The sequence below is a fragment of the Bos grunniens genome, chromosome 4 (genome assembly GCF_055505025.1).
Source record: "Bos grunniens cultivar Pamir isolate PY7600 chromosome 4, Bosgru_T2T1.0, whole genome shotgun sequence".
NCBI lineage: Eukaryota > Metazoa > Chordata > Mammalia > Artiodactyla > Bovidae > Bos > Bos grunniens.
The window spans coordinates 56957456-56968359 of record NC_141168.1 but is presented as its reverse complement, the minus strand read 5'-3'; positions in this window follow the sequence as shown (position 1 = coordinate 56968359).

Genomic DNA, 10904 nt, shown 5'->3' with positions numbered 1-10904 from the left:
CTGATGCTGAAGCTCCAATACTTTGGCCACCTGATGGGAAGAACTGACTCATTGAAAAACACCCTGATGCTGGGCAAGATTGAAGGCAGAAGGAGAAGGGGACGACAGAGGATGAGATGGTTGGATGGCATCACCAACTTGATGGACATGAGTTTGAGCAAGCTCTGGGAGTTGGTGATGGGCAGGGAAGCCTGGCATGTCGTAGTCTATGAGGTTGCAGAGAGTTGGACACCACTGAGTGACTGAACTGGAGTGGAAATTGAGGAGCCACCTTATGTATGTTTGAAAGGAGCCTGATCTCTGTATCAGTAAAGGCACAGTGCCAATGCAAATAATAAAATGAAAAAAAATCCAGAAAGTCACTAGGTATAACGGATAAAAGATAGACTTTAGAGTCAGATAGACCTAGACTTATACCATTAATTCTGCCATTTGTGTAATCCTTAACAGTTTCCTTATCTGAATAATAGAAATAATCACTTCTTAATATGGTTGTTAAGATTAAATGCTATAATATGTCACAAATTCAGTGCCTGTCATATATCAAGAACTCAATAAAAGCTCATTCTTATTATTTTATTATTATTCATAAACCCATACAAATAATTTTCATCACAAGAAAAATTTTATTCTTCTTGTTTTACATTTAAACCATTTGTCTACATTTTGAACTCATAGAATAGGACCCTGTCACTATACTTTGTGCTGCTTCAGGTGATAATCAAACTTTAAAAATTGACCAAAAAACCCAAAACATCTCTCAGAGAGTATTTGGACACTTGTCACTTGCATGGATTGCTGGGAAAACCCCCTTTCAAAAAGCAGGCACTCCAACACATACGTCAAGAGTGCTGGCTAAGGACTACAATTAGAACACTGTCCATTTCTTAAACCAAGATGGTTTCTATTTTCAATGTTTTAATTATTGAAATAGGATCTGTACCAGACCAGATGTGTCTTCTGCTGGGTAATCTTGGAGTGAGATTTCTCTATAATCAGGGTGACCAGACATCTCAGTTTGCCTAGAACTGTTCCTATTTATACCTGTCACTCAGAATAATTATTAATAATGCTCCCTTTCATTCCCAAAAGTGTTTGGATAGTTAATTACACAGTCACTCTATCTATAATTATCTTTTAACAACAATATTCAGCAACTCATTTGTTAGATGCCGTAAGTACTACTGTGCTCCTGTTACTCTTAAAGCTGACCATGTGTTAATACCTATATTAACAACTGGGATGTGAGAAATACCACCTGGTAAAGCAAATTATTTTACTCCAAGCTCATTGTGAATTTAGAGAAAACACATTGCAAATCTATTTGAAAATGAAAGAGGAGAAATAGATCTTAGCAGTACTGCCAAAGAGAATGTTTATAGGATAAGGAAATACAGAAGGGTTTCTTAGATTGGAAAGTTAATATTTCCAAAACTTTCTGCCCACTATTAATCCCCAACTGCTAATGTGGCTATTGTAAGGTACTTCTAAAGGGTTGAAGGTGGATGAGTGGCAGTTTATGGGTGGAGAAGTAATCAAAATGTAAATGGAGATAGACAGATATATATAATTAGAAAACAATTATTCAATATAGTATTATATATAATTTTACATTCTAAGAATAAAAATACCCACTGTTTTCTTAAATCAAAGCAAGTAAGGTTTAACTAAAACCTCTACTGGCAAGGCAAAGAGATTTGCAAATTGGGCTGAATTTTATCAGATTCTTGAGGGAGGGGATACATGGTTTTTTTTGTTTTCAATTTTTTATAGTGAAATAAATAACCAAGAGTCTATAAAAACTATAAATTAAAATTTTTAAATAATAAAATGAATAAAAGATGTGCCCACTATCTAGTTTAGGAAAACAGACCTTCTGATGTCCCTTCCCAGTTGTATCTTCTCCCTCTTCCACCTCCAAAAGGTAACTTCAATTTTAAAACTTTGTGAATCTCTTTTGCCACCTAGATCTATGTGAGTGAGTGAGTGAAGTTGCTCAGTCATGTCCAGCTCTTTGCAATCCCATGGACTGTAGCTTACCAGGCTCCTCCATCCATGAAATTTTCCAGGCAAGAGTATTGGAGTGGGTTGCCGTTTCCTTCTCCAGGGCATCTTCCTCACCCAAGGATTGAACCCAGGTCTCCCGCACTGCAGGCAAAGCTTTACCGTCTGAGCCACCAGGGAAGCCAACCTAAATCTATAGTTCCGTGCCAGGGTCCAGCCCCGGCTGATCCAGGGTATTTGAAGCGGGGACGGCGTCGGCAAGGATCAGGATACAATAGTTTCAATTATATATTAATTAGAGATGTAAAGAGTAATAGAATGAGGATAGCTCAGTAGGAAAATTCAGTGGAGAAAAGAGGCTGGGTAGCTTGGTTTACGCGGGAGACCAATAAAACTTCAAGACAAGAAGTTTGCACCACTTACACAGGCCGCAAGCGTCCTTCCGTTCTCCCGAAGGAGAGGAGACACTGAGGCCTCCCTGGTCGGATCTTAGAAGCCCAGGCATAATTAGTAAGCATGGCGGGTTCCACGCTCCAGATGGAGACTCAGCCAGAGTGAGAGAGAGAGCGACATGGGGAGACCAGTATTTCGAGAAACTGATCCCAATTCTTTATTTTCCATGGTCTACTTTTATACACTGAGATGTTATGCAAAAGTCACGCGGAGTCAGCAGTCCTGACTTTTATCAAAGTCAGGTGCTTCATACAAATGTATACAGAGGTCTTAGGGGTGTTACATCATCTTCTGGCCAGGGGGCCTGCTGATAATTTATGACTCTCTCCTTGTGACAGCGGTCAGTCAACCAGGACACTTATTTCTCCAGGGGTGATTATTCTTAAAACAGACGCCACCCAAATAAAGTTACATTCCTATAGGGTGAGGGTATAGTGGGTTTTAGTTAAGGAAAGAATTTACTTAGCCTAAGGTCTAACATGATTAGTATCAAAGGTTAATACTTATTTCTTCTATATATTCATTAATGTGTGTAAGGGCAGGGGATATGGAGACTTAGCAACAAACATTGGCTCAACAAATGAAAAACCCTTCACCAATACAATTTCTAATCAGCCCACTATACTTATAGTTTTCTAAGGAACCTGTTTTTAGAAGGTTTAAAGCATCTCATGCCTCTCATGGTTGGGAGGCTGTGAGGAATCACCTGTGGCTGGACGAGCCTGTCAGGCAGGCCAGAGAACTTTCAGAGGAGTTTGTAGGTTAAAACACTCTTGTCACGCCCAGGAGTTTTTATTAACTGGAGCTCTAGGTTAACTCCTTCTCCGAAAGAGGTGGTAGGGGACAGCCCCCCATAAAGTCAGAGGTGTAGGTGGGAGCACAAAGTAGTAAAGCAGGCAGGCTCTGGTTATGGGGGTAGATGCCCCCAGGATTTCCAGGGGGACTCCTGAGGCTCGATCCCGCCTTTGCGTATGTCGAGCCTCCTTCCTCATGACCTTTGCCACGGGTGGAGTACCTCACTCTGGCCCCCAAAAGTTCCGCAAATAATACGTTGCTAGGTGTTGCCTGATGTTTGAACATCAACAGAATCATAATGCATACATTCTATGGTTTGCTTCTGTTGCTCAAAAAATAATTGCTTTTGAGATTCATCCTTGTCAATCCTGTTAGCTTTAATTAGCTTCTTATTGCTATATCATAATTCATCATAAGATTATATTAAAATTGGTCAAAGCAATTGTTGGTGAATATTTGGATAGATTGGGAATTTTTGCTTAGGAATAATACTCTGTGTGCATTCTTATAAATTTCTTTTGGGCATGAGTGTAAGAATTTCTCTAGAGTACACATCTTAGAATGTAATTCCTGGTTACAGGTTATATGTAACTTTGTTAAGAAATGTCAAATTTGACTAAAATCACTGAGCCAACTAAATGATACCCTCCCTCCAATAGATGTGGATGCTTGTTGTTCTGTATCTTTTCCAATAATTATTCTTCATAGATTTTTTTCATTTTTTCCAATCTGGTAGATGCAAAATCATGTTATGGTGGTGTTCAGTTGTTCAGTTGTGTCCAACTCTTTGCGACACCATGGACTATAGCATGCCAGGCTTCCGTGTCCTTCACCATCACCTGGAGCTTGCTCAAACTTGCATGCATTGAGTAGGTGATGCCATCCAACCATCTTGCCCTCTGCTGTCCCCATCTCCTCCTGCCCTCAATCTTTCCCAGCATCAGGGTCTTTTCAAATGAGTCAGCTTTTCGCATCAACTGGCCAAAGTATTGGAGTTTCAGCTTCAGCATCAGTCCTTCCAATGAACACCCAGGATTGATCTCCTTTAGGATGGACTGGTTGGATCTCCTTGCAGTCCAAGGGACTCAAGAGTCTTGTCCAACACCACAGTTCAAAAGCATGAATTCTTCAGTGCTCAGCCTTCTTTGTGGTCCAACTGTTATATCCGTACATGACTACTAGAAAAACCATAGCTTTGAGTATATGGACCTTTTTCAGCAAAGTAATGTCTCTGCTTTAGGTTAGGGTTGGGTTAGCATTAAAGCTATATTTCAGTTTTAATTTGCATTTCCTCGATTACTAATGAAACTGTGATTTTAAAATTTCATTTTTAGCATATTGTTTACTGTATATGAGATGTCCATTCATGTTTTTGCTTGTATTTGTATTAAGATGTCTCCTATTTATTGATTTGTAAGAGGGGCCTTGTATGTTTTGGACACTAACATTTCACTGGTTATATGCATTGGAAATATTTTCTCCTATTTTGTGATGATTTTTCACTTTCTTTATGATGTCCTTTGATGACCATAAATCCTTAATTTTAAGGCAGTGAAAGTTAACAATAGCTTTCTTTATGACTATGACTTTTTAAATTAAGAAATCTGGGATCATAAAGACATTTTTCTACATGTTTTTCCAACATGTTCATAGTTTTTTCCTTTCACATTTAAGTATTCAATCCAACTGAAATTGATTTTTCTGTATGTTGATATATAAGTTATACTTCAATACATTCATTTTTTCCCCTAATACAGTTATATAATTGCTTCAACAGCGTTTATTGAAAAGCCCATTCTTTACTGTTATGCAATACTTTCTCTGTCATATTTGGATCATTCTATTTTGGGGCACACTATATTTTGTTACATTGGCCTATTAGTATATCTCTGCATTAACTACATACTGCCTTAAAACTTTATGATTAGATTTGACATAGTAGAACAAGTTCTTCACTATTGACTGTTTTGAGGTCTTTACTCTTCCATGAAAATTTCAGAATTAGATTGTCACAGTCCATGAAAAGCTCTGTTGGGAATATTTTATTGGAATAGCATTAAAATATATGATTTTTAAAATTAATTTGAGTTTTATTACTAAAGAACATATTCTCTTCCTCCACTAAGTTTTATGAATTTCTACAAAAGAGGCTTATGTATATTTTATGAGATTTTTTCCCCCTCAGTATTTTATATTTTTATTGTTATTTAATTACTATCTTTATTGTTAAATTTTAATTTCTTAACTTCCAATTGCCATTGCAGAGACACAGAATTCACTTATTCATGTTTGCAATTTGGTCTGATGCCAAGCAAACTAGTTAATTCTTAACAATTAAAATAGTATACTTGTAATTTATATGTAATTTAGGTGGAGCCCTTTCTATACAATCATCATAGTTGCAAATAATAACAGTGTTGTATCATTCTTTCCACACTCCATATACCTTTTAAATCTTTTTCTACTGCTGCCTGGTACCTCCTGTAAGAAAATGGGAGTGGTTTCTCTTGAGGGTGAGGTCCGAGGAGGTCCCAACTTTCATTCCCTCATAGAAACAACATTTTAATAACTACTCATGAGTGAAAATAGCTCTGAGAGAGCTCCAGAATGTGATTAAGAACAACTCAGTGTAGCACAATCACTGAGGACGGTTGCGAAGAAAACTGTAAGAAGCAATTTATCTGCATCAACCATTCCCCTGAGGGATCCTGTGGACCACGATTCCCCTTCTTGGGATAAAAAGAAAGGAGGAGGATCCCAGCAGCTTTGCCACTGAGGACACAGCAGCTCTTGTCATGGCCACAGACACCCATAGCTTTTGCCAGTCAGGATCCCTGCAGTCTTTTCATGGCTCGATAGCTCATTTCTTTTTAGTGATGAATACCATTCTGTTTTACTAGATGTATCACAGTATATTCATCCATTAACTAACTGAAGGACACATTACTTCTATGTTTTGGCAATTATGAATAAAGCTGCTGTAAACATTCATATGCAGGTTTTTTATGTGGACACAGTTTTCGACTCATTTGGGTAAACACTAAGGAGAATGATCACTGAGTTGTATGGTAAGAATATGTTTAAATTTATTTAAAAACTTCTAAATTGTCTTCCAAGCTGGCTGTACCATTTTTCATTCCCATCGGCAATGAATGACTATTCCTGTTGTTCCAACACCCTCATCAGTGTTCGTTGTTGTCAGTATTGTAGATTTTGGCCATTCTAAGAGGAGCGTTGGGGTATCTTTTTGTTGTTTTAATTTTCAATTCCCTAATGACATATGTTGAGCAGATTTTCACATGCTTTACTTACCATTTATATAGTAATATTTTCTTTGGTCAAGTTATTTGTTATTTTGTCCATTTTTCAAAATCCAGTTGTTTTTTTTTTTCTTGCTGTTGAGTTTTAACATTTCTTGGTACATTTTGGGTAACAGTTCTTCAACCTTGAAGACAAGTCTGTGGCTTGCTTTCTCATTCTCTTGATAGTGTCTTTCACACAGCAGAAGCTTCTAATTCTAATATGGTTCTGCTTATTAATTACTCCTTTCATGAATAATATTTCTGGTTTTATATTTAAAAAGTCATTGCTATTCATAAGGTTACCTAGATTTTCTCCTATGTTATCTTCTAGGAACTTTATAATTTTGTATTTCACTTTTATATCCATGGGCCTCTCTGAGTTAATTTTGTGAGGTATAAGGTTGGTTTCTAGATTGATTGATTTATTTTTTGCATATGTATGCCCAGTGGATCTAGCACCATAGATTGCTCAACCAAAGATAAGGGAGAGATGACCTGAACCAAAGCCACTGGAGGAATCAATTATAGACACAAATGAAGAGAGGGACTAAAATCGAGGACAAAGGCAACCAAATCACGAGAGGTGATGAAACTGGAGGACAGTCTGAGGAAAAGTACATCAATTTATGAGGATGGAAAAGGAAGAACAGATCCAGATGGAATTGGCTTCAGAAGTAGAGAATGTGAAGTATGTGTGTGGTGCATATGTATATCTGTATGTGTGCATGTGTATGCACACATGCCAGCTCATTTTAAGGAAAATTGAAAGACTTCTCAACTCTCATCCTTGTCCCTCTCATGTGTTGTTTAATGTTTTCTTTCAGAATTGTTAATAGTTTTATTTTTTCCCCATTTTCATGAACTGCTGAGTGTGAAAGATGAGGTTTACACACCCTCATTTTCTCCAAGGAGTGAGTAACTACTAAATTTTATCCCCAAAGAAATAGTAAAATATAAACTTTATTTCCTTACTTATGACTAGAGACCTACAGAGATTTCCTAATTTTCATCCTCAAATAATAAGACGACAGTTCACCTAAATGTAGGCAGATAACATTAAAGTATTCAATGACTACTATAGTCCTGCTGCTGCTGCTGCTGCTGTCGCTTCAGTCGTGTCCGACTCTGTGCGACCCCATAGACGGCAGCCCAACAGGCTCCCCCATTCCTGGGATTCTCCAGGCAAGAACACTGGAGTGGGTTGCCATTTCCTTCTCAATGCGTGAAAGTGAAAAGTGAAAGTGAAGTCGCTGTCATGTCCGACTCAGCGACCCCATGGACTGCAGCCCACCAGGCTCCTCCATCCACAGGATTTTCCAGGCAAGAGTACTGGAGTGGGGTGCCATTGCCTTCTACTATAGCCCTAAACTTTACTAAATGGCAAGTGACGGGAGTCTGGGCTTAATCAGTACTCTGTCCTAAGTGAGAAGATAAAGTTTCTAGATTTTTTTGTTTACATAAAAGGATTTGGTACCAACTGTTCCCTGTATTCAAATGATCTTAATGTTCTAGAGATGTCTGGCACATAGGAATGAGAGTTTACAGGTGAAACCATGAACTTGTCTCTCTGGAACAGGTAGCAGGTAGAACAAATATTGATTGCTATGGCCAGTTAAACAGAATATAAATTAGTAGCACTTTAGATCTCACACTAACTAATCTGATGATCCTGGGGCCAATGAATGGGCTATCGCCTTCTTAAATTTGATAGTGAGTTGGGGATGTATTTATGTGGCTTGCAGTTAACTCTGAGTATGGCTAAAATCTCTCTAAGTGTTCTGCTGAGGAGATTCCAGGAATTTCACTACCACCCACTGTTTCTCCCCACCCAGTGTCATGAGAGGAAGGTACAGAACAAAAGCTTTAGCACTAGACAAGTACATTCTGTGGTGCCTTGTACAGAAAGTGTAAGTGTGGTGGAGACAAAATACAGTTTGAAACATACAAAATCTGATGTTCTGAATATCAGACATCTAAAGGATAAAGATTCCAGTTTGACACCAAGTTGAAACGGAAGTTCTTGCCTGTCACAAATATTTGATAATTCAAAGTATACAATTACAAACCCATCATACAATAATATTCTTTGTCATATAACTCCTATATAAAATCAAAAAAACTTCTGCTATCAATAGGAAAATCATAACAGAAACACTAAAGTCATACCAAGATTAGTTCATTAAGATGAGATGATAAATTTTGAATAGAAGTAATAAATAGGCTCTTGGAGTGCTTAATAATATAGCTAGTCAAGAAGAGTGGATTATATGAAGACATTTGAAAAATATTTAGATATCTTCCTATCATCACATAAAATACTGATGGTGGTGAAGATAACTTCAGGGAGGACACTGATGACAAACCAGCTAATGAGAGTTGTCAACTTCATGGCTATTTAAAATTTATCACTGAACAATAAAAAGTGAAATGCTCTGAAATATTACACTGCAGATATTAAGGACGATTGATGAAGGTTTCCCTAAACATGATAATAATCCTAAACACCTACTTATTACTACTAATAAGTTGTAAAGCAGAAAGAAATACTAGCAAATTATTACTAACTTTTTAAAAACATTTAATCTTTTCATGTGTTTGTTAGCCATCTGTATGTATTCTTTGGAGAAATGTCTGTTTAGTTCTTTGGCCCATTTTTTGATTCAGTTCAGTTCAGTCACTCAGTCATGTCCGACTCTTTGCGACCCCATGAGCTGCAGCATTCCAGGCCTCCTTGTCCAACACCAACTCCCAGAGCCCACCCAAACTCATGTCCATTGAGTCGGTGATGCCATCCAACTCTCTCATCCTCTGTCATCCCCTTCTCCTCCTGCCCTCAATCTTACCCAGCATCAGGGTCTTTTCCAATGAGTCAGCTCTTCACATCAGGTGGCCAAAGTATTGGAGTTTCAGCTTCTATATCAAACATTCCAATGAACACCCAGGACTGATATCCTTTAGGATGGACTGGTTGGATGTCCTTGCAGTCCAAGGGACTCTCAAGAGTCTTCTCCAACACCACAGTTCAAAAGCATCAATTCTTCGTCACTCAGCTTTATTTTTTGATTGGGTCAATTATTTTTTTGGAATTTAGCTGCAGGAGCTGCTTGTATATTTTTTAGATTAACGCTTTGTCAGTTGCTTCATTTGCTATTATTTTCTCCCATTCTGAAGGCTGTCTTCCACCTTGCTTACAGTTTCCTTCATTGTGCAAAAGCTTTTAAGTTTAATTAGGTCCCATTTGTTTATTTTTGCTTTTATTTCCTTTACTCTGGGAGGTGGGTCATAGAGGCTCCTGCTGTGATTTATGTCAGAGAGTGTTTTGCCTATGTTTTCCTCTAGGAGTTTTATAGTTTCTGGTCTTACCTTTAGATCTTTAATCCATTTTGAGTTTATTTTTGTGTATGGTGTTAGAAAGTGTTCTAGTTTCATTCTTTTACAAGTGGTTGACCAGTTTTCCCAGCACCACTTGTTAAAGAGATTGTCTTTTCTCCATTGTATATTCTTGCCTCCTTTGTCAAAGATAAGGTATCCATAGGTGTGTGGATTTATCTCTGGACTTTCTATTTTGTCCATTGATTTATATTTCTGTCTTTGTGCTAGTACCATAATGTCTTAATGACTGTAGCTTTGTAGTATAGTCTGAAGTAAAATAGCTTGATTCCTCCAGTTTGATCCTTCTTCATCAAGATTGTCTTGGCTATTTGAGGTTTTTTCTATTTCCATAAAAACTGTGAAATTATTTGTTCTAGTTCTCTGAAAAATACCATTGGTAGGTTGATAGGGATTGCACCGAATCTATAGATTGCTTTGGGTAGTATACTCATTTTCACTATATTGGTTCTTCCGATCCATGAACATGGTATATTTCTCCATCTATTTGTGTCATCTTTGATTTCTTTCACCAGTGTTTTATAGTTTTCTATATAAAGGTCTTTTGTTTCTTTAGGTAGATTTATTCCTAAGTATTTTATTCTTTTCATCTCAACAGTGAATGGAATTGTTTCCTTATTTTCTCTTTCTTTCTATTTTCTCATTGTTAGGGTATAGGAATACAAGGGATTTTTCTGTGTTAATTTTATATCCTGTAACTTTACTATATTCATTGATTAGCTCTAGTAATTTTCTGGTGCAGTCTTTAGGGCTTTCTGTGTAGAGGATCATTTCTTCTGCAAACAGTGAGTTTTACTTCTTTTCCAATCTGGATTCCTTTTATTTCTTTTTCTTTTCTGATTGCTGTGGCTAAAACTTCCAAAACTATGTTGAATAGTAGTGGTGTGAGTGGGCACCCTTGTCTTATTCCTGACTTTCAGGACATGCTTTCAACTTTTTACCATTGAGGATAATGTTTGC